Below are 26,725 nucleotides of genomic sequence, written 5' to 3' on the forward strand. Positions count from 1 at the left end.
TGCGTCTAGATACAAAATTTTGTTCAAACAACAATTTACATTACAAAGAGCAAATTTACATAAAGCAGTGAACAAACAGCGAGTTGAAACCATTATTAATATTTAATTCCAATGCTTAAAAGCATTCAGGATGAGGTATTTTGTTAATGGATTGACTAATTTGGGGTGGGCTTTTTTTCTGCGCTCAATAAATGAGTAATATGCTATTTGTTATAATCCTTTATCATTTACATGATGTAAAGAGCAGTTTTATTAATAATTTGTAATAGATTACCCTTGCCACGAGCTTTTAAAAGTTACTGTCTTTTACAATATTGCCACAAAACAGAACATTTTAGTGAGTATGAAATAGGAAGGGAATACCAATATTGCATAAGGAATTCCATATTTGGGCTCAATCATTTATAACACTCTGCCGATTAATAAGAGTTTTTATATCTTGTGTTTATAAATACTACTGTGTTTGTGAGCTTAGTCCTGAAAAACGGTAATAAAATATGAAATGGTTAAAGTTATTGTATTTTATGAAATGTTATTTGTAATAGGTTTAATACATACACTCATATCAGTAGAAAACTGTATTAAAATGTTTTAACACTATATAAAAATTAACAAACAAAACAAGAAGCACTCGACAACACACATTCTAAAAGGTTAAGGAGTTAAGTGGAATGTATTGTCAATATGGTTGTTTAGAATTTAGCATGAGCTGATATGCCAATTGATAATCCATTAGATTCAAATATGAAAGAAAACTGCAATTATTTGTACAATACTTTGTATCATATTTTTAATTTTTTTTAAGGAGAGACCGATCCCCTTTAAGCCTTATTCTGTCCGTCCTCATGGGCCACTGGCCTGTGCGAGGATATTAGCAAACAGAATAAGGGGGAGAGTCGATACAGTACAAGGTCGATGGTACTGATAAAAAGTGCTACGGTCACAGACAGGATTTGAACTTGCGCTATCTCTAACTTAGATCTAAAGTCCAACGACTTATACCGCTCGCTCATTGGCACTCCCAACGCATACTAAGTATATACGCAACACGGTTTAAAATGCCTAATAACGAAAATTGTTAAATTTTTGAAGTTTTTTTTACATATTTTTATGGGTTGTTGATTTAAAATACTAACAATATAATACAATTTTATATTTTGGCAAATTTCCGTAGTATCTTCCTAAGTATGTTAGGATTCAAGTGTCAATGCAATAATTTAGCCAATATTAGGTTCGGTTGCTTAGGTTTTAGTGTGAGCTGATATACTAATTCGTAAATCTTTAGATTTGAACCATTTCGTTACCTACCTCTAAACGTTTATAGTTTTGAGATTATAGCAATCCCATTTGTAGCTTTTCAACTTTTGAAAGTTTCATAGTTATTTAGACCTTTATGATTCTCACGAGAATTACGTTTACTAGTTGTAAATAAAATAGATATTCATTAATAAAACTAATATCTTTTATCTTATTTTTGTGCTATTAAATTTAATAATCATCAACAATACTTGAAGTTAATGTAATGTATTATTACTTTAAAATTGCATAGCTTTATCAATTTTCAAATCTCCATCCATATTTAAATAAATGTCAAGATAAAACAGCTCTTTAACAAAGTGACCCATTATCAAAAACCTTCCTTATATACTCGTAGTGTAAATAAAAATCGGCACACAAATCTAAAAGCTTATAAGCAATTAGAACAAACAAAATATTTTACTGTATTAAAGTCACTCATTTACGAAAACTTCAGTTTTCTCACTATACAAATTAGCCCACTAAAAACTGTATCCCTTTATATTATATTATTTTACTTTAAATATGTCAATATAACATTTATAAAAATGTAATATGTCTCATAGAGTTTTAAGCACATTGAAGAGATTAGGACGATAATTTAGAACGTATGTCTATAGGTCTTATATGTGGTTGCTTTTTTATGGAAACCTTATTTTTCGTATTAATAAAACATTGACTCATAAAATTTAGTTTATGACATTTAATAGTACGACCCTAGATCGTAGACGTGCTTTAATAAATTACTGAAAAGTTTGTATGGCCGTGTTAAATTGCTGATTCCACGAGGTGTGGTGTCTTAATTTATTTTATATATTGTTAAGGAACCATGAGTGAATGACAAAATACGTTTTTACCGTAAGCCTAAGATGAATATAAACGAGTAAATGAGTAATACTTGAATGGAATGTTGTATTGTTACTAGCTGAAACTGGCTGATTGTAAACAAGTGACATTAGGTGGCAAACAATAAATAATAACTACCACTCAACACTCGGTTGCGCGAGGGAGAACTATGTGTGTTTGTCAACAACGACCTCATGGAGTTATAATTTTTACAATACATTATTTGTTGTTATTTACATTTGTGTATACTGTATTCAATAATAAATAAATTGTTAGACTTTAATTTGCTGTACAAATAAATTTATGTATGCAATACAGTATTGATAACGACAACTGTGTGAATCATAAATATATTGCGTGTCAGTTCACGCCTACACATCGCGGTGATCCATTGTGACAAGCAATTTGCCGATTGGTTTCCAAACTGTTTCTGTAAATCTACTGTATTTTAAGGCCCAGATTTGTTCATCACTCAAATAACACACATATATCGCGTGGGCGGTGTGATATGTCGATTGTAACGTGACATACGTCATATCCTGCATAACGTAGGTTACGTCCCCGTGTGGGTGCGTTAATTGAACTGTGACGCTGCAAACCTAAATTTGTGGGATTAAAGCTGCAGCCTGTGACAAACATTTTGGGAAATCTCTCTAAAGTATGCCTTTATACTTAGTATAGTTTGTTGCCTTAATTCTACGTTGCTATTATAGGTGGTGCTTAGGAAAGTCTATGATTCGGGGAGGGGAGGGGGTTGTTTTAAAAATGCCATTTTGTACTTCTTTCTTGACTGCACCATATCTCGAGAAGTAATTAAAACTATGTAATTGGAATTTTGCATGTAACTCCATTTCTAAATATTTAAATATGGTGTACGTCCCTTTAAGTAATTAGGAAGAGCATGTAGTAGACGAGCTATAGAATTTAAATTTTGCATGTAACTCCATTTCTAAATATTTAAATATGGTGTACGTCCCTTTAAGTAATTAGGAAGAGCATGTAGCGTAGACGAGCTATAGAATTTAAATTTTGCATGTAACTCCATTTCTAAATATTTAAATATGGTGTATGTCCCTTTAAGTAATTAGGAAGAGCATTAGCGTAGACGAGCTATAGAATTTAAATTTTGCATGTAACTCCATTTCTAAATATTTAAATATGGTGTATGTCCCTTTAAGTAATTAGGAAGAGCATTAGCGTAGACGAGCTATAGAATTTAAATTTTGCATGTAACTCCATTTCTAAATATTTAAATATGGTGTAGGTCCCTTTAAGTAATTAGGAAGAGCATTAGCGTAGACTAGAGCTAGTTTATTATTTTGCATGAACTATTTAAATTACTAAATATTTAAAATATGTCCCGTATGTAGTAAGTAATTAGGAAGAGCATTAGCGTAGACGAGCTATAGAATTTAAATTTTTGCATGTAACTCCATTTCTAAATATTTAAATATGGTGTATGTACCCCTTTAAGTAATTAGGAAGAGCATTAGCGTAGACGAGCTATAGAATTTAAATTTTGCATTTAACTCCATTTATAAATATTTAAATATGGTGTATGTCCCTTTAAGTAATAAATTAGGAAGAGCATTAGCGTAGACGAGCTATAGAATTTAAATTTTGCATGAAACTTCATTTCTACATAGACAAGATTACTTCGACGATATGATTATGTATGTCCGTCAATGAGATTTGGCTGAGCGTCATTGAAATATCATTAGGGGGCTGACAAATTTCCCTTCTGGCTGTTAGGAGCCTGGAAAATATATCATTTCTGATTGTCCACCCACAGTGTGTCTCAAGAATGAAATAAGTTGCAGACAGAAATATTGCTTAATTGCCACAAGATGTTACATGATTAGAGTTGGGGTACAATACTAAGATATATTTTCAATGATATTTTCTCTTATATTGAACGCTCAATATGTCACTTGTTACAATTTAAATTAATTGTATTCAGATTGTACTCAAATTTTGTAATCTGTGGGTTTCTCGTTTGCTATCGTGTTTACCCATAGCAAGATTAATGGAAAAGTGTTCGCTAACGCTCTGCCAAATAATATGGAGTGACATTCGTAATCATCAAATTTAATTTTGTTTATATTTAAAAGAAGCATCATGGAAAATTTCAAGTCTATATAGTTTAGTTCGTTCTCGAGATATCGTCAAGAACATACAGAAATTACGTTTTCACCCCCTCAAGTGAATAGTTTAAATCTATAAATTTTTCATAAAATATGGGATAAAATAAAATGGAGTTAACTAATCCAATTAAACAATAAATAAATATAGTAATAAATCTAACTGCAAAACCCTTAACTGACATTTAACATATATGTTTTAAAAATTGTGATAAAAATCAACATCCATTTATAAAGATAGACCCTACAGAATCACTGAAGAAAGTATCCATTATAGACATATCCTTAAAGGAATATCCACCCATTAAAGGAATATCCTTCTGAAGATCATAAAAGATTGTTTATGACGGAGGTATAACTGAAGATTCTATAAAGCTTCTTCATGTATTTAGAGGTTTTCCTGTATGAAGATGTTTTATCAAGTTATATAGGATTATATTATTTTATGGTACTATAAAATAATAATTCAGTAACACAAACCCGTATTTTTGTATCTCTGAAATAGTAGTAGTAATGTTTATTCAGTTTTTTTTAAGTAGAAACACAGAGTTCAAAAACGAAAGATATGGATATAGAAAATGAATACATATGTCTAGAATATCTCTGTATGTGTGAAAATCTATATATGAGAATTGACAATTAATGTAATGTTTGACTAAAATGTGATGGCCAAGTATAGTCAAACAGATCACAAAGATGTCAATAATTCTAGTGGTTTATCAACAAAAACATTCTGATTAATGCTATAGTTAGACTATTCTGAATGTTTTGTTGGGCTAACTCTATACTTACTGACATACTGGGTCAATAGACGATACTTTTCAAAACAGAGCAGACCCAACGTAATTTTATTATTGATCCTTTAAACTTTAAAAAAGTCAAATTCGAAGAATTTATTATTTTACTATTTATATATTTATACGAATGATAACTTAATGGTTGTATGAACGATGACTAAAGGGAGTGACGTGTAAAGTAAAAGTAAAGTAATATCGTATTTTAACAAGTGAAGTTAAGGCTAATAATCTCTCCCAACATTTAACCACGGGACCAATGGTTTAAAGGTGACTTCCGAACCACCACTAATGGTTGGGCAGGCGGACTACTTGCAAGGACAGGATCACTCAGCGATTACTCGTCCAAGCAGCAGCCACGATCGATATTACTTGATTCGGTTATCTTGCGATAACAGATGTACCCGCTGCACTGTGCCATTGGTCAAATTCCAAGAGCTCAAATACCCACAACTTCACATACAAAAACGACAGTTACGGATCTGAAGCCCCAATCAGTGACAAAGCAAATCAGACCGGTGTCGGATAGTGAGCATGGAGTACAGAAGACATTCACAGTTATTTATTTAAGTACTGAACGTAAAATAACATTATTAGTCTAGCTAGACAGTACTACCAACTTAAGCTTTTCTAAATAAACAAAATATACTAACGTGTTTTTACAGGATAATTTCTTGGCCATGTCTTTGAAGATATGCGAAACATAAATTCTGTTGTAGAAGTAGACCTTATTTGTCATTTTGTTAGATTTAAAACCTCATATATCCATATAATATTTACAAGTGTAACTGAACCAAAAACAATTGTCCTTTTTCATTGCTTCGTAATTTATTGTTTATTGTTTCAACGGCATAATCCATTGCATATAATCAAACCTTGCATGGGCAATATATAAAAAATAGTTAAAGAAGCAAAACACAATAGCAATCTATTGGAAATATACAACTAAGCAGCTAGAGACACAATTAGGACTCATTAATAGCATACCATGTGCTACATTAAAGAAAACAACTTATATTAAAACGAACAAAAAAAACAAATCAGGGTAAAGATATGAATAAACACTACAAGATATTTCTCAATATATGTTCGTTGAGATTCTGTCTAATTGGGAATTTCATTTCAGCCCTCCTATGTGTTTACGTAAATTTTTTTACGTGAAATAACTGGTTGGCTTCAATACTGTCTTTTACAAATTACATTTATAGTAAGTACAGAAAATCACAATACATTTTAAAATTCAGTAATCTGTACTAAAATATTTCAATCCATTACGTATCACTCTAGATAGAAATGACCCTTTTATTAAAAAGAGGAAGGGTTGAGTAACAATTATTTATTTTTACGTGACGCTGCAATAAATTGTCATTGGCTTGACTTGAGTTGAAATAAACGGCCAGTAAAATGTCAGATCGTCTTCCAAGGAATAACGTAGTAGGAAAACATTTCAACTTGCAGCAACCGTGACTAATGTCGCAGAGGCACAGCCTTGGGACCTTCTGACATCATTATAAAGATAAACGACATCTTGACGGAGAATCTCAGCCGAACAAAGTACAACTGTTGATTTATTTCAGCTTTTTGTGGGAATCAACAAGTATGAGTTTGAATGTTACTTTAATGTTCAGTAGCCGACGGGCTTCAAATCGTGTTGTCCGTACATCTGTCTTTACGTACGTTCGTAAATATTGAAAGAAAAGTCTAGAGATTTGAAACCTGGTTTATGGGTGCTTCTTATCCAAGAAATTAATTATGGATTTTCGTATGAAATCGTTGAGAAGCAGCAAAGTTCAAGTAGAAAAGTTAAATTTAGTTTGGAAGACTTTCGTCTTGTTGTAACGCGCTTGTCTATACTCTGCTGTATTGATTTATTATTTTTTAATTAATTCAAAACAATATTTTTTTAATTCAATGGTGTATTTCCATTGAAAAATTATTAATAGCTCAATGTATTAATAATCAATAAATAAAATCAAAAGAAGAAGATACGCAGTTTAGTTAACATCTGGACTTAGAAAAAAGGAGGGACTTCGGGAAAAATTTAAGTCAGAGGTGCATATCGGTTTGTAAAATAAATTAGTACCGATGAAATGACCAATGTGGGGTGTGTGCGGGCATCTGGTGAGCATATTAGTCCTCTTCTACTTTGGCCGTAAAAATTTATTTACCGAGATACGGCCGGTCAAAGCGAAATCGGGACTTCCGGAGGTTCATATCGGTTTGCTTCCGGGGTGAAAAACTTGTATAAATAACGGTCTTAGAAGAAAGTTGTCGAATGATAAAATGAAATGGACCGCGTTACCTAGGCGCAGCAGTTGGAATTTTGTTTTTAAGATTTTCTTTTAAAAAGTTACGGGACTTTGAAAATTTCACGTTTCGACACCAAAGGGGGGACCCTTCTCGGAGGTGCATATCGGTTTGGTAAAAAGTGTTTTTTCTCGGAAACTCATGTCAATCATTCGCTTGGCGCTGACACAAAGACCGTCAACTTGCAACTTAAATGATAATTTTTTCCTCCCTCTTAAGTACACATTGATGTCTCTTGTCGAGATTCTCCCAACGACTAATACGTGAATTCTAAAAGTACCAAGAACTCCACACCTTATAATAACCATATTGTGTGACATATTATATCGTTTAATATAATCCTCGACACTTAGTAAATAAAATACCAGAACTATCAATCGATAAGAACATATCTGAAATTTCAAACTATACGCGTGAATGTTGAGTTTAGCTCCAAGCTCAACTTCCTCTTAGTCCAGCTTCTGAAATATGACGCTGCCACAGACTTGAAACTTGGAATCTGAAAAAACGTTCGTCTGAAGATATTCATTCGGCGACTTTTCTAGTGTATCTTTACCTAGGTTACACTATATGTTTTAGTCTACGCGTCCCTTATCTTAAAACGATGTGAACAGTTCCTTTTGAGTTTCTTCAGACGAACATGACTCTAGAATCTAGGAGTTAGTCTGTGACAGCGTCAGATTCCAGATGCTGTGGAGCTAAACTTAACATTCACATTGAATCGAACCTTCCCACTGTAGCTCCGTTATGTATAAAACTATAATTTCTTATTTTTAATATTTTATACAGGGATGACATTTCCATATATAATAAAGGATCCGTAACCATGAAATACACAATTGCCAGCAGGAAATGGGGATGAAAATATTATTTAAAAATATAAAACACCATAATAGGGAAATACATAATTAGGACAATTTTGTTCAGTTTTCTAAAGTTAACGTTTTCTTTCATTATCTCTCCTATTTATGTCACTTTGGTGTTAACATACGATTTAAGTTAGCTAATTTTGAAATTACTTGATTAGTCGGTTGATCTTTGTTATTATTGAAGTCATCAAATTCGATTGGATCCCGTGCCCACAATTCCTACATACCTGAGAGTTTTTGCCCAAAAATATGTTTGTTCAAAATTGTCCAATTAACTATACTATTTATATTTACGTGAATTTTCTGGAATAAAACATTAGTACAACTCATGCCAGGTGTATTTAATTTGAGTTTACCGTACCATTGAAAGAGTTAACACCCTTAGTCTATAATGCAAAACAATATACGTTGAAGTTGTATAGTAGTTTTACAGATTTTTTTATTAATAAAAAACATAATTGTATACAATTCTCTTACAGTTACAAAAGTTTTAATTCCTTCTATGTTACGATATATTTAAGTTAAACACACATAGAGGTAAGTTATAAGGTTGAAAAGGTAAAACATACATACACATTTTTCTCAGGTTCATGGCTTGCTAGAAGTACAACCTTACCCAATTGCAATACATTTAGAACCATTAGTTACTTGCTGATTGACTTTTCACTCAGTACCTACAGCTTTTATTACTATTAACATAAGTTTTATCTTCGTCGAAACGAACTGGGACAAAGAGAAACAGGTTGAGTTGAGACTATCTCTAAAGTTGAAGCTCTGAAGCCAAGTGTCAAAGATCTTAAGTGGTCTCACAGGTAAAATAAACGTCTGAGGTAGAAACCCAAACTTGATAATGCTTCTTCAGATGCCTGCAAGACAAAAGTATATCATGGCATAAATAGAGAGGTGATTTGAATACAGAACCATTTTGTATTTACTATTACTATGGTGCATCGAAATGTGGTACAAATATCTATGCAAACGTGTGCAACTTTGTTATATAATATTTTCACTCTTATCTCTTCCACGATTGGCTTAATATCGACTACTATTTATGTAATTATTTCTAGCCCCTATTGCATACATATTTAAAAATGTAATGCAATTTAGATTTTATAGTATTTTACGTCAAACATAAAAATATTATTATAAACTAGACAATACAAAAAAATACGGCCGTTTACAGTTTGATTAGTTACACGTTTGTTTAATCCAGCTAACATATTTATGTAAAATACTGTAATAGTCAGATTTTAAAAGTCAGTTGCATGTTGATCAGAAAAATTTAAACAGAACGTTGGGAATAATTAAACATTTTTGAAGACAATTCTCAATATTAAATTATCAGATATAAGTGCAATAAATTAATATACTATATGCGATTAAAAATATTATATGACTTTTAAAAATTAATATATAACATAAAAATGTATTATTTTTTTCTTGCTCAGCAAATCACCACCCATATTAGGATAATTATAGTATTGTAGTAGGGAATATACGATTATTTCGTATTTCATATTTATATATAAAACAAGTGCTTATTTCAAGTTTTGGATGGTTAAGAAGGGAATTATTAATTTGTAATGTTTTTAATAAATACATGGCTTTTCAATGTTTAAACGACAGTCATAAAAAATTTACTGTTTCACATCTTTTAACGCCATTAGTTTTGTTTTTTATTTATTTTATTGTATTTTACAAGAATGGCTATTGTTTATGTTTTTTATTATTCGTTTAGAGAGAAGAGAAGCCAATACTTCGGAAAATGATCAAACGTAATTTTCTTAATATTTTATTGATATTTTTATTATTTGAAGGGTTAGAGGGGCGTAATTCTTCACAAGATGTATAATGCATCTAAAAGGGACTCATTTATCATTCTCTTAAATCTTAGATATTTAGCAATAAATTTTAAAATTTAATTCAAACTTTTTTTCCGAATTAATTTACGATTTGCTAAAGATTATTTCAAAATTACCTTTTATCAAAAACCGAACAGTCAAAGAATTATATGACATACTTAGCAGAACTGTTTCGTAATTTTTTAAGACTCAGATTCTTAAGTTTTTTTAGAAAATTCGCGTGGTTATTCATAAAATTTGTTCTAGAAATCCCCTAGCTTCTTATCAGAATTCTTTTTAAATTCTCTTATCTATTTAACGATTGTTTTAGAATTGTCTTAATTGCAATGAGGTTTATAAATAGTTACTTAATTAACAATCAGAAATGTTTTAGAAATCCCATAACTAGTTAATCATCAAGATTTCAGAGAATATTTCTTCATACACTTATACGTATTAAATAATAATTCTCTCAAATGTACAGAAGTTTGCTTTGCAATTTATCAGGATTGTTTCACAATTCATTCAAATACGTATCAGATTGTTTGAGAATCATATTTACTCAATAGGACATAATGTTTTGGAATTCTCTTAGGCACGTTCTGATCATTTTACAATTCTCTCAATCATTCACCAGAGTTGTTTCATCTCTTTCACATCATTGATGTCTTAGAATTGCAATTCACGTGATACTCTTAATCTATTCTTAAAATATAAAACAAAATCGAACTAATTCGTCTTATTACAATCTTATATTTAATAAAAACAACGGTTTTATATGAGAACTATATATTTGGTAGCCAGATTTGATATAAAAACATTTTCAACTGACACAGTTATATTTTGATTAATAAAATGTCTAGGCTTTCTCAGGAATCACCGAATATGAAAGATACTTAAGAAATTAGTTCATACATGTTATCAACAACACATATTGAAAACAATCAACAATACTATTATTATTAAATTACAGACTGGCACACTGAAAAATTAAAACCGAAAGCTTAAACGTAGTGGAGAAATATGTGTCCAAACATCGCTATATACGTCCTGCCCAATTAACTTAACAGATGGTAATGGGCGTACAGCGTCCCTGGTGGCGGCGACGGTAAACTAATTGTGATAATTGGAACACCTCGACTCTGTGTGTACTTACTAACTGTGTGCCCAACATTCGGCGTCAATAGTCGAGCTGGAGCTTTGCAAAATTCGGTACGTCAACAGGCGTTATTTTCATGCCGGAGCTCTTTACAAGAGTTGGTCTTTCCCTTGTGTAAAAATTATTTTGGTCTTTCCCTTGTGTAAAAATTTATTTTATTTAGTATTGTTAATACATTGTATTTATTTTTGTTCTCGATTCTTACACGATTTATTGATCCTTCGGGCCGGATTTAATTCTTAATTTTGCTCTCGCAATATTCACCTTTAAAAAGAATTATTGCTCTGAACAATAATAAATATAAATTGTTATGTAATAGTCATATACCTTAAGTCCAGTGAAAACTCTTAAATTATCTGAAATTTTTAAAATAACTTTATCCTTCTTGTGTGTAATTAAGGAACACGTGCACTGTACTTACATACGTGAAGGTGGCAGTGACTTCACTTACCTGAAACATAATTTGGTTAATGCATTGAGGAAATGTATTATTATTTTTTAACAACTTATGAATTAAATTACAATTTACGTTGACATATATAAAAAGAATATAATCTAAGGATGATGCACGTAGTTAATAAAGCGTAAGTTATGTATAGACAAAAGTTTACTCCCTCAGTTACGACTTTGAATTATGTCATCTATTAAAGGAAGGCTTAGAGAAAGCATGTGAAATGCAAATGTTTCAATTGTCGCCATTTGAAAATGAACACATTAATATAATTACGAATAGGCCATTTATACAGATATAAATTGACAAAAGGTATAACAAGTGCGGGTTGTCACAATAAAGATTCTATATCTATTACATGTTTGTTATTAAGAATCCAAATTAATATTCCATCATAAAACATTTTGAGACATTTTATTACATTTTTAAACAAACTTTAAGTTAAAAACGCTAAGCATTACAAGGACCTAAGTAAAAAGTGCTATTTAGAATAATTTATTTTCGCAAAGAGATTAAGATTCACTTACGTGTTTTTCCTGGAAATCTGCATCCTCATTTTCTTTATCTGAAGAGTTAACATTATGATGGACATGTTCTATTTATCATATAACGAATGTTTTAATTGTATTAAATCAAAGTTATAGCGTGCATTGATTACTGTCACAAAAATATTGACGAAAAGTATAAAGCTTATACAGTAATCTACCATACAACATTAATTCAGGTGTTCTGGAATAGTGAAGTGTGATCTTAGATATATAAAAAGCAAAAAAGTAAAGTAAAGATGTCTTATTTTACCAGGAGAAGTTAGGGCTAATAATCCCTCTCTAACACTTAACCTGAGGACCAACGGCTTAAAGGTGACTTCCGAACCACCACCAATGGCCGGGCAGGCGGACTGCTTGCAAGGACAAGATCGCTCAGCGGTCACCTATCCAAGCAGCAGTCACGCTCATCGTTGCTTGATTATCTTGCTGGTTATCTTACGATAACCGCTGTACCCGCTACATTGCGGTACTGGCCAAGAAGGTTAGTAATCAGGGAATTGCATCGAAATGTCTTGTGTTCTTGCTTCCTTTCAAAACTGGCAGTCCAAAATGATAAGGAAACATCTATTAGCGAATTTAAGGGGATTACTAAGCACGTAAATATACATTTATGGATATTTCTACAGATAATGTATTTTTGCATAAATAGTAGATTAGTGTAGAATTGGAAATATAATTAGTGTAGTAGGCATAGCATTGCAAACCTGGACTTTTAGCCTTATTATTTATTACTAATAGAAAAACATCTCAATTCATAGTTCTAGTACTGTGAAATCTCAAAACACTGATCCTATATGCATGGAAAGATAAAAAAGTCTTGCACCCAAGTACAATTTATTTGCCACAAGACTGACTTGCAATGATATGTCTCGTACGGTGAAACAACGTGCAAAAATTTACCAATCAGCTTTTCATACTCGCCTTGTAAAATAATTATAAAGATAAACTGATTATTCAGTTTTCATTGAAATTAACGATTTCCCAAATTCCTTATCATTTCGAGGAACAACTCAGCTTTTAGGCACGCAATTAGGCCTTCTGAAAAGATTACAACTGAAGCTTTATAAAATTCATACTACATCCGACAAATAACCAGCGAATATCTAACTCAGCCGGGAAAGCTATAAAGCTGACAGTATTCGGGGACAACCACCTGTGGAAAAGCGATTTGCCGAGTCTTTTACAGCCTGATGCCTCCCCTTTAAATATGCTTTATAAATAATCCAACCGTTTCTTGCAACTGGTGCAGACTTGATCGTGTTAAATAGTTAGCACTTTTAGTACATTTTGCATAACCATATAATATTAAAATATCTTGCAAACTCAGTTTGATATTTTAAATCGTCCGTATCGTGGAAAATTGCATGTTTATGTGAAATGCGGGAAAATTATTTTCTTGTGTTCCTAATTGTTATGAGGAAGATTTATCATGCCGAGAATGATAATTGTTTAAGAGCAATTACGATTTTTTATCCCTTCCTTTCCTTTCTCTTCTTTATTTCTTTCTTTCCATGCACTTCAATATTTTCGCACCTGACGGAGAGCATAGATTCTGCCATAGAAACGTTGTTTTACATTTTGTAACACATAACGATGGCAGGTGTGTTAAATACTATTATCCATCAACTAAGATTTACCCCCTCTTTATTTCTAATTTTTACCGTTATTTTGCATGTATTTAATTTATATTCGCATATAACAAAGATGATAGATTTCAACACTCGAAACGTTCCGTTATAAATACATTTTGTATCATACAATGATGCCAAATGCCCGAAATCCTTTTATCCTTCAACTACAATTTTTGACCCCTTTTATTTCTCTTTTTTCCCTTAATTCATGAACTAATTATATTCACACCTGACGAAGACGATAGATTTCAACCCTCGAAACGTTTCGTTATACACTTTGTAACATATAATGATTCCAAATGTCCGAAATCCTAGTATCCTAGAACTACGATTGTGATTCATTTTCTTTCTCTTTTTTCCTTTCTTTTCTCATGTACTTATACCTATTGCTGTTGTGTACTGTGAGTCTTAAATTACATACCAGGGGGTTAGGTCCAGCTTTAGGAATAATTCTGCCACCTTAAACACATGGCATCGGTGGCATGACGCTCCTCTCGATCACCTTCTGGTTGTCCTAAAATCGTTACATGGCTTTTGTTGTAGTGAGGTTTTGACCTCTTTTTTCTCTTCTTTTTTCATTTTCTAGTGAGGTTTTTGACCCCTTTTCTTTCTTTCTATTCTTACTTTTTTTCATGTACAGATTATATTTTCACAAGTCAAAGAGGATGGATTTCAATCCTTTGGACGTTTTGTTTTACATTTTGTTACATATAACGATGGCAATGTCCGAAACCCAACTATCCCAGCACACATTAGTTACATTTCCTACATCGTGAGATGTCGTTGACCAGTCTAACCGACTTTTAGCAGTTCATCTGGCAGCGACAAAGTTAGGTTTTTCAGAGTTGTCTATCCAGGTAGGCTTTGAACAAGTTTCATCTTCCTGACTTTGAGTGTGAGGGTCGACCACAAAACTGTATCAATTGAGGCAATCGATTTGTAAGAAATAGTAGGTCATGGGAAATTGGTGGTTTGTCTTAAATGAAATTCCAATAAGCATGTTTTATAACTATAACACGTTTTTGCTTAGGGTTTGATGTGTTTTGCCATTTTTTCAAAGACTAGTTTTTGCATAAGTCTTTTGAGGACAAAATAAATTCGGTGAAATAAAATTCTTGGTGCCCTTGCACGTTCTGCAATTTATAATTTTGTTGTCTTGGATTAGAAATAATAAATCAAACAAGGAACATACTAATGATAACAACACTCATCGTTACACTTGAAGACAAATGATTAACTCTTATATTTCCCACCAGAAATCTGTTAAACTATAAAAACCCTTTAAGCTTTGGAACATTTATGCAAAATGTCATTTTATTAACAATTCAAATCATTTACTTGGTTAACTCCCTAAGGTGAAATAATTACTAGCGAATTATTAAGTTACTATTATTACAACACTTTATTACAGCGAAGTTCTTTAATAATATTTAGTTTAAACATCTAATTAATATTATTTTAATGGTGATGTTCTTACAATCTTGTTAAGTAAATTATTAAATTGCTTTACCATTATAAATAGCACTATTGCATAAAATTTATCATAGCAGGTTATCGATTACGTCGATTGTTATTTTACATTTGACTATTGCAACAATGCCGGAAGTGTTGTTACTGTGGGATAGCCAATTAATGCTAAATAAACACGATTAGCAGAACACCTAGAAACCGAGCAGACCGCTATGTACTCGTATATTTCCCCTTTAATCACCTTAATTATCTAATCTAACTGATAATTACGCAAATAAATTAGTTACGGTTTTTATTAAGTAAATGTTTTAGAGTAGTTGAAGTTGACACACATCATGGTGGTTTTTATTCCTGGCTTATGTATGTCACAACGCTTCGGTATTTTTTGGCTTTTGTTTTTCACCTGAAGAAGAGATCAGATTGCAGATCTCGAAACGTAGTGTAGTGTGATCTTTTGTATCAATGAACGATAGCAAATTTCCGGAAAAACCCTGTCTCCTTTATAGTGTATATAGTTTACAATAGTTATATCGTAATAATAATATCCTATAATAGGTTTTTAAAAGCCATGATGTGTGTTTTCCCCCATACGAAAAGTTATAAGCCTAGTGCAGTTTTAGGCCCTTTTTTGACCGTAACGTTATAAGAGGTGCCTCATTTTAAAAATATAATCAATATGTATCCGAGCTCTTTTTTATATTTTGTATAAGTGTATTCCTTTTTAATATTTAAGAGATGATACACAATAAGGTTTAAGATTTTCTCCAAATATAAAAAATAATAGCCTACTAAAAAGCGTTCTACGACTAAAACTAAGGGCGTAAAACCGCATGAAGATTAATATTGTTCTTGAAACTCAAGGTCATATTAATACAGTCCACTCTAAGGGGTTTCGTAGTAAACTTATTACAAATACATATTTAACGTAAAAAATTACTGAACTAAAGAAAATTATCCATAACCTAGTAAAATATGTTTTATTTTAAAATTGAAGTCAGTTTTAATACCTCCACGACAGGATTTGTTATTGAAATTCCAAAGAAATGTTATTAATAAAAGTAATGTGAATAGGGCCCTCGTCGGTTAGGGCAAAATATTCTAACATTTGAAGTTTAATGTTTGCTTCTCCCTGAATAATACAGTTTTTATTTATTTTAATGGTTTTACAGACGTAAATTATTTCGGCTTCTTTATCAAAGATCTATAAGGAACTGTTACAATAAATGTAGTAAATGTAAAGTCTAGTATTCTGCGCTTAAAACGTACTAATGAGGTTTAACTGGCTTAGAGCTTAGCGAAGTCTCTCCCACCAGTACTGAAGACGAAAGCAGACGTCTGTGTTTGTGTACACGTCTCTATAAACGGTACCTTTAAAATTATTTAACTTTAAGGACTGATATTTGGTGAAACCCCAAGGCCTACGTTCTATTTATCTAAATTGAAAATGATACACACGAGTCTTTTGGGAATGTTTTCCAGAGCTGGATGCTGTGGGGTGAAAGTGAAATTTTCTAACCCGAAGAAGTTGGCTTGTCCGTTTTCTTGAAGAAGATTTATCATTGTAGCTAATCTAAATATATGTAATATACCACATCTTGCCTTTTATAGCCCAAAATCTTCTCAGTGATTCGGTTTTGTTTCAATTCATTCGTTCAGCAACGGCGGAAATCTTTTATTAATTATGTTTACACTTCGTTTGTCTGGCCTCTCTTAAAGAGCATATAGTCCAATTTACTCAACTGTAGATTTGAATCCTTTCATCCTTCTCATGTGTTTATTTATCTCAACTAATCTTATTATTTATGTGGAACCAGCCTGACAGCATTATTCTAAAAAATGTATTTTGCTTTTGAGTATTCTTCCTTTCACACAATAAAGAAGAATGTTTATTTTCGTCTTATCACTTACGTGGAACCAGCCTGACAAAATTATTCTAAAATTTATTTTACTTTTGTCAATTCTTCCTTTAACTCATTAAAAAAAGAATGTTTATTTTCTTCAAAGCATTTATCATTAGCATTTTATACTTAGGCAAATTAAAATTTAATAAATAAATAATTATTGGAGAAGTTATATACGCAAATATTTTGGAATATGAGTAGATTTGTCAAAACACAGGCAAAATTTAAAATTTAATTCCTCAAGAAAGGGTCCGCGAAGTAGTATTGGTAGATAAAGACAACTCATTATCTGGAAGTCGACTACGATAACTGGTTACAATAGGGGAAGTACAGTTGACAATTAATTTCTCTAGTCTTGCGATTGGATACTCGGAGGCCAATCAAGGGCGTCGGTGATGAGGTAATTGTGGTTAGGGGAAGGGGTCGATAAGAAAACTCTGACGCGCGAATCTCTGTGTCTTTTTTAACGTTAAACGGATTATTTTAGCGGTGCACCCGGCCTTTCTTTTCCAAACCCACTCTGCTAGGAATTTTGAAGAATATTGCAATATTGTGATACAAAAGAATTAAGAATGAATCGGAGCGTAATAAATTATTAACGTAAAGTTGTAAGAGAGTAAACGTTCTAGCAGGATTTGTTTAAGTAAAGTTTTCAACTTTAATACTACTTGAAGGTTACTAGCATTAGAAATTTAATATTCAACAGTCATAATAAATAATGAATACATCAAGATTTTAAGTTTGCAGTAAATAATCTTTTGAAGGAGTATACTTTAATTACCCTTTTCACTGTAAATCTGTGCAAATAGTAAAAGGAAATGACATAAGTGGTACGAAGTTTACAGGGAAGTTTTAATTAGTTTTACATAGCTCCGCTTATAATAGAGAAAATCACATTTTATTTATAATCTACTAAAGGAATTTTATTTTATTTAAATTTTTATAAGAAAGCTTAATTCTTAGTTCCATTTTAATTTTGAGTCGGGATTTTACCTGTATATAATTTATTTTATTTAAAATAAGCAACCTTATTTTAAAATAATGAGAAAACCTGTATATAATTTATTTGATTTAAAATAAGCAACCTTATTTTAAAATAATGAGGCAACTTAGACAAAGCAAGTAGTCCTGTAAGCTATTGGTGACTAAATCTAAGTATTATTCACATCTTACAAAGATTACTTTGTTCAAGCCAAATTTTAATTTTGAAGTATTAGTGAGCTGTTGTTTAATAAATAATTTTTAAAGTAATTCTATAAAGTATTCTCCTGTATATTTTCATTACAACCATAATTAATTAGTGCTAAAACTGGCAATATAAGGGCAGATAAACTAATAAAAAGATTGTGTAGATTTTATTAATTTTAAGGATCTCTCTGCAAACATTATCATTTTGTTTTCTTGTAGTGGAGATTAGCCAATAAACTGAAGGAGGGAAAAGTATAAATTAACGTATAATCGAAATATTCATAAATTTTATGTATAAATGCAAAATGTGCCATTAATATTTTCACTAACGAGGATGCAGAGCTTTCTTACGGTAACACTTTCTTAACCTGAGTGAATAAGGTAGGAGTACGGTACAAGCACAATTCGTCTAATTATTATTAATATTTTAAATTTATTTATTTATTAGGCAAATGTATTTCAGACAGAACTGCCAGCCAAAGAGAGAGAGAGAAAGAAAGAAATACACAAATCACCCTCACTCACCTACATCTACACCACATACACAATAAACAAGAAAACACATACACAAGTCCTGACAGAAATTCCCCTATTACAGATCAAAACAACCATGCACTTTCTAAGGACATGAACACCAGATCTCATTCATATACACGTAAATCTTAATATTGCTATAAAATAAAATAATTATACATGCACCCCTGCGTAATAATGAAAAGAAACAAGTGGATAAACAAAGAGACCTTGAATTTATGCTAATACCCAAGCAAACCTCACTGTATACTTTTATTCCGCTGCATTTCCTAATTTATTACCAAAAATATATGTTGAAAGATTTCATGATTTATTTTACTTTGTATTGTTCAAAAATTTCAATTTCAATCAATGGCAAAGTTAAAAGCCATTTCTTTATGCAATTATTTTGCTTCTTTACTGATTTTTTATTTATTTTAAGCGTTGGCAGGTAATTGCACAATTTAGGCCTCAAATAAACAAAACTGTTTTGCAACAATGAATTTTTAGCCCTAACAGGTCTCATCACTCATCATTCCCATCTGTCTAGTAATGTGCATCCGAGGATGTCCATCCACAACTGCACCTCTATTTTCACTGACAAGAAAAAAATTGTTAAAATTTTCAAAACAAATAAATGTCGAAGAGACAAGATTTCCAGCCAATATCAAGTTTATAGGCCAGTTCTATACGACTCCCTAAAGCTACATATGTCACTAAGCCACATGTTAAAGTATCATATGAGTCTACACAGTTTGTTATCTAATTTATTTATTCTGCGATATTTTTGTTGCCATCACGGCACGTATAAGTCCAATGTGAAAATTTTTACTAACACTCAGCCAAATTCCATAAAGTTACATGCACCATCTTTGAACTCAATATTGCTTTTAAGGATGAAGATTCATGAAAATTTTCTAATCTATAGAACAGTTAATTTTGAGATATAGCGTAGACATACAAAAATGAATTTTTCCAGCTTATTGATAGTTATAGGCTTCGCTAACGCTCAGCCAATAATTAGCTCAGGTATTATTACATATTCAGAATAAATTAAATACATCAAATTTATATTAGTGTTGGAAACTTTAAGATACAAATTTAAGTAAATTGGAATTCTATTTTTTAATTTACAATTTTCTGTGTGCTGTAGCAAGTAAATAAGGATATACGGTACAGAAAAGTAAAGTATAATTCTTTCAAAACGCAATATGTTACAGCTGCAGTGCGCCATGGTTATGTTTGATGGCGCAACAACAGTTATGTGAGACGCCAAGACGCAATTTTATGACGTAATATAAGCCATGGGTTAGTATAACGTTATCCCTCTTGGGAACGATTTGTTTGTAAAACATTTCTAAAAATGCGGCAAGTAAAGTCGTTAAAGTACCTACGTATTCTAACTTGGTGGATCAAATATCAAGTTGGTTAGCTGAAGTTAGTTGAAGTGGAAATACCAACGACTTAAGGCCTTAAGGTTAAGGGTGAGGTTTTGCTAAAGAACCAAGTTTTATCACGAGCGTGGGAACAACACAGTTCGGTTTCCAGACACCTCCATTAAATCCACTTTCTTTGCGGATATCAGTTTGTTGTCAAACACTTGTATGTGTTAGATTATATCTAAAATGAATTAAGGAATAACTATATATATATATATATATATATATATATATATATATATATATATATATATATATATATATATTATTCTTATTTTTGGGTACGACAATTGATGTAATTTGGAGATTAAAATGTAAATATTAAAATGCTTGTAAAGAAAGTAAATCTCGACGTTTCGACAAAAGATTTAGGCTCTTCTTCAGATATGAATGTCTCAATATAGGATATTCAAGGAAGTAAAACATGACGATGAACACAATATCTTGAAGGATATTTGAGAAAAATGTACAGTATATCAGAAGAATACATAAAATTTGTTAACAAAATACTAAGAAAACTTTAGCAGAGAACACAAATAAGCCAACATTTGATAGCAGAAAACATGATGCAAATGATGTATATCTTTCTATTTTTCTTCCTCTTGGGATTCTGAGGAAGAGCTTTGTTTTGAATATGTCTGATGTAACGTTTGACTCAGGAAATACAGAACAATAGTGTGGATTTATTTCGTTGGTGACGAATTAGTATGAAGTTGAAAGAATAATATGGAAAAAAACTGAAGAGGTAACTATATCAATAAGTACAAAATTTTATGAATAGGCTTAGTTGAAATCCATGTTTAATTGAAAATTTGTTTCAAAACAATTTAAGACGAAATGAGTAATGTTGAATTTTTACAACACTTATAAGAAAATAGCTTTAAGTTTTTGAATGTTAGTACAATACCGTTAGTATAAACTGTAAAAACTCCGTTATCTTGAAACATTACAAGACAACAATAGTTATATGAATTTGCAAAGCATAATTTATAAAAGATTACAAGAACGATTCGTCAAAGACTAACAGCTATTTATAAGTATATAATATATTTTAAAAAAAAACACTTTACAACATTATTGAAAATTACCTTAAAATTTAAAACGCTTTTTTTGCAATTTCATAAGTTACACATAACCATTCCTTTTCAAAACATTACGTGGCCGCCATCTTGAAACATTAATAGATAGCGAGGCAAAACTGAATAACTAAAAGTTGTTTATAGCTACATTTTAAAAGTCTATCGTTTTGGACCTATGTTGGGAATTGATAGAATTAAAATGTTCGCTCGAATGCGAATGGCTACCATCTTGAAACATTTTATTTTTTTTAAGACTGATGATATCATCCAAGCTATGTGCAAGTACTGCCTATGTACTAAGTTCAAACTAAAAGCTATAGCATTTACGAGTTGGCAAGCTTACGGTATATTACATAAGCCCATGTATACATATAATTTTTCGGATTACGGTAGTTTTAGATACTGGGGGTCATGATCAGAGAAAAAGCAAAAAACATTAAAAAAATACTCTTATTTAGGGCGAGATTTCTAAGAAATCTACCAAAAACGCGAAGAAGATTCAAATCAATTACGTATAGCTGTCAACTCCCACCCCAGGGAATGTACTGATCGGAAGATTGATTTCCCTAACTACTTGTTTCTACGTATCAGTTAAGTTTATCACCTCTTTTAGATCGTATTGCAAAGCGATTTTCGGACGAAAATTACGAATAGCTTATGTTTTATATCAAATTAATTTCGATTTATACATCTTAAACTGCAACCTTTTTTATAAAACTGTTATTATAGTTTCGTAGTTTATATTTTAAAACCTTTCACAATTAATTGGAAATATGCTGTAATCGTGGCTATTTTTTTAATTTTTCAAACCAAATTTGTGTTATATCCAAAGAAATTTAATATTATTGACTAGGCGTTAGAGAAGCCTACAACATTAGGGGCCGAAAATATCATTTCTGTCTGTCTGTCTATCTGTCCGTACGATATCTAAAAAAACGTACAGACCCACTGACTCGAAGTTGTTCATGTAGCTTCATTTCTGTATAGGCATCACTTACTTCGATAATGGTGCTTGTACTCCTTGGGATTTGGCATTGGGATGATTAATGAGTATTTTCAGATTGGTCTTATGGGTAACCATGATGGCAACGAGAAAAAAAGCAAGATAAATAAAATCGTAAACAAACTAAGTAAAATTATGTAATTTTTACTTTGTATATGTCATGATAACATATGCAGTCTAACTACCCCAACATCTTCAACATCAGTTCTCTTGGTGACTAGGAATGTAGAATTTTATCATTTAAACAATGTTGTGAAATCCAACTTTATGAGCAAAAAGTTAATGCATCATGTGGCAAGATATCTAGAGATAGGCTTCATCTGTAGACTTCAAATTTTGCACGAAACTTTATGTATATGTAGCCAACCCTGAGTTTGATGTTAGTGCATGCTCAAGCAAGGAATTTGGCTGAGCGTCGTCGAAGCCTATCTCTCAGTAAGCCGACAAAATTACTGTCTGCAGGGAATTTAGAAAGCAAAAAGAGCTCTAAATGAATGACTTTAAATTTTGCATTTAATCTAATTATAACTATGTAGGGTTTTAAATTTTTAGAACTGGAGCAATAGGAAATCTGTTATTATTTGTAAATATGTGTTTCAACTTAACGGTCAGAATGGTTTGTTTTTGTTCACAATCTCACGTAGTCAGCTCAAATGCCGGTTCAATTAGCTGATTAACGCTTCCAATAGATGTTTTATAAAGTACGAAAGTTATGAAGTTTACAAGGAGGACATTTTAAACACAAAATGATAGCAGTGGACAAATTTCGTACTTCAAATTAATATTTCGAATAGAAATTATGTATTTGAATAGCCTGCACGTATACCATGATTGTGCGTGCGGGCGTCCCAAATACTCATAATCTAGTTCATATCAAGATCTGTTATTGGTTCAAAATTCACATGGAACAGTTCTGCTAAATTATTCAATTTTAAAATTCTCCATTTTCTCAAGAATTTTCATTACAGAAGGCTATGTTTCGTTTCTAAAAATGATAATTTCTTTCACTATGATGAATAGTTAAAAATTAAGAGAAGCGTTTTCCACTACCTCTCAAGTATATATGTTTCGAAAATATTCTTGACATTTTCATCTAATTGTTACAATTTCTAAGTTATGTAATAAGTATTTAAAATAGAACAAAAATATAGGAAACGTCTATAATTATTTATACCAATTATTTCAATTTTGATTTAGAGTTCCTTTAGTTTGTACAGGTAACCAAAGTGAAAATATTTGGAAAGTGTTTACTAACGACAGTTTTTTAATGTTTCGGATAGTCTATTTTAAAACTAAACAATACCATGAAAACTCATTTTATTTCCGTTAATATTACCCAAACTAACTCAATGCCGTAGAGTAGAAGGTGTGAAAAAACAAAACATAGGATTGTACATTCAACCAAGAGTATAACACAGGGTCAAACCTTCCTAGGCGGTGAGCGACTTTTCCATTAAATAAAAAGCTCAAAGTATCGTCCAGTGAATTTCGGTAGAGCTCTAAGAAATTCATTATATATGAGTTTACAAATTCATAGCTGGATGAAGAGCGTGACTATCCAACCAGTGAAAAATATAATTCGGTTATTAAAAACTAGTTTGCAGGTCAGAAGAGATCCCCTAAGAGGATCGAGGTGGTTGCGCGGTGTGGGTGGATTGGGTTTTGGCGGGTTTGGGGGGGGGGGTAATAGTATGATATCCAGCAAGCAGAAGAGTAATGTCACAGTTGATAAAATCGAAAAACCGGATGTAAAGTTTAGCTCTTTAAGTTGAATTATGTTCTGAAAATTTAGTTTCTGCAAAAACTCAATTTATTAATTTCAAACGTTGTACAACTAATTAAACGCATTAATATAATATCTGTTAATATGTATTAAAATCTCATTGAATTATTTAAATAAAACGCATTATTAATTATGTAAATAATATGTTTTATGTAAAATATATAGATACATTTGTTTGGTCATCAATCCGAACTAAATTCATTGAATATTAAAATGATCAGTTACAGCACTTCGTTTTAATTACGTTACTATTTAACAAACAATTATAATTATTTGATGACAGTTTATTTATTTGATTACTAGACGTAATGTTGTCATTAAATTGAAATTAACAATTATAAAAATGTCGATTACTAACAGAAAAATAAAACATCAGTATATTTATATTAGTATTTAAAGTTAAATATTCTTTACTTATTATTTAATGCTAAAATCCGGTTATAAAGAATAAAGAATTTTATTTTCTTAAATTTCAACAGTTAACAAAATGTACACTTTTATCTCAATATTTAATAATTCTCTTGTCAGGCTGACCATTATTTTATTACTTAACTTAGTAGTTTTGCATTGAAAACAGCCTTAATTATTACAATATACAGTATGTACATATTACAGTAGGTAAATATTGACACAAGAAGGAAATTTAAGAAAATCTAGGGCCTCTAAGGCAAGCCTGTTCAGAGGTTCCTTTACAGTACTTACAAAAAAACAATAGCACTCAGAAAAAATTATTTTTTAAGAAAATTGACAAAGATGGTCTCAAAAAAACAAACATGTTGTGCCTTAGCAAAAAATTTATCCACAGTTAACAAAATAAACAAATGCAACTTGCAACAAGAGAAAATAACAACACCTGACTTCCCGTACCACCATCCACAAGGAAGCAGAACATAGACTACAGATACATAATAAAAACAAAAATATTGACTTCACAACTGTATTAACAATAAATAAATATTTACATACAAATATTAACCATACATTACTGATAAACACTGATCATCTGAATAAGTAAGCTATTGTATAATATTAAACAAAAACTCAATATCTTCCAAATGAAAGAGCCATGATTTTAGTCTATTCAAAAAAATATTTTTGTTGTATGAATATTTAATATAATCAGGTATTTGGTTAAAAATCTTTGGTGCGATAAAATTATATGTTCTAGTGTAAAAAGATATTGTTGGCTTAGGTATTGTAAATTTATTTGCATTTCTTAATCTCAATTTATAGGTATTTACATTGGCTGGAATATTTCCACTTCTACAGTAAAAAAGTTTTAATACTTTGAATACATATAAATATCTCAGAGGAAAAATTTTTAGGTCTAAGAACAATGGACGAGAAGGTTCATATTTAGTTTTATTCGAGATTATTCTTACCAAATGCTTCTGCCGTAGATATATTGAGTTCAAGTAAGAAATATATGTATTGCCCCAAAATACTATTCCATACTCTATTCTGCTCTGCACCATTGAAAAATAAACTGTACGCAAAACTCTCTCACTACACATACTTTTTAAAAAATAGAAAAACCTTAGGATTTTATTTATTTTACTATTTAATTTACTTATATGTATCTTCCAATTCATTTCACTATCAACATATACACCTAAATACTTTATTTCACTGGTTTTACCCAAAACAGAACATTTACTTTTTTTACAATGAATTTGTTGACTAATACAATCTGCACACCTATATAAAATCGGTACTGAAAAATTTACTTCTTTTTTTAAAGAAAAATTTATGTATTTTGTTTTTTCAACGCTCAGTTGCATATGATTCACAGTGAACCACCACTGTATCGCATCAAGGTCACGACTCATTGCTACTCGTACTGAGTCCAAATCCTTGCTGGCATAGCACAAGGCAGTATCATCCGCAAAAGATGTTAAAGTACCATGAAAGCGAGCATTACAAAAATCATTTATATATATTATGAATAAAATAGCTCCAAGAACTGATCCTTGTGGTACACCATTTTTAATTACGCCCATGTCACTACATACAGCATTAATTTTGACACATTGTTTTCTCTTCAGCAAGTAACTCTGAAACCAATCATATACAACTCCCCGAATGCCACACCGATAAAGCTTTTCCAAAAGAATATTATGGTCAACTGTATCAAAGGCTTTTTTGATATCTAAAAATAGGCCACTAACATTTTTTCCGTCATTAATTCCATCATAAACATTGGTCATAAAGTTTAATAAGGCATGTTCAGTGTTTAGTCCGGATCTAAATCCAAACTGTTTGGTACTAAAAAAATTTGTTTTACTTAAGAACTTCATAAGCTTATGCTTCATTACCTTCTCAATAACCTTAGAGAAACAAGAAAGCAATGATATCGGACGATAATTACTGCATAATAAACTGGAACCACTCTTAAAAATTGGTATGACAACAGCATTTTTTAATTTAGTTGGAAAAATGCCCGTTTGGAAGCTAAGATTAATTATA

This window comes from Homalodisca vitripennis, chromosome 4 (assembly GCF_021130785.1).
Source record: "Homalodisca vitripennis isolate AUS2020 chromosome 4, UT_GWSS_2.1, whole genome shotgun sequence".
NCBI lineage: Eukaryota > Metazoa > Arthropoda > Insecta > Hemiptera > Cicadellidae > Homalodisca > Homalodisca vitripennis.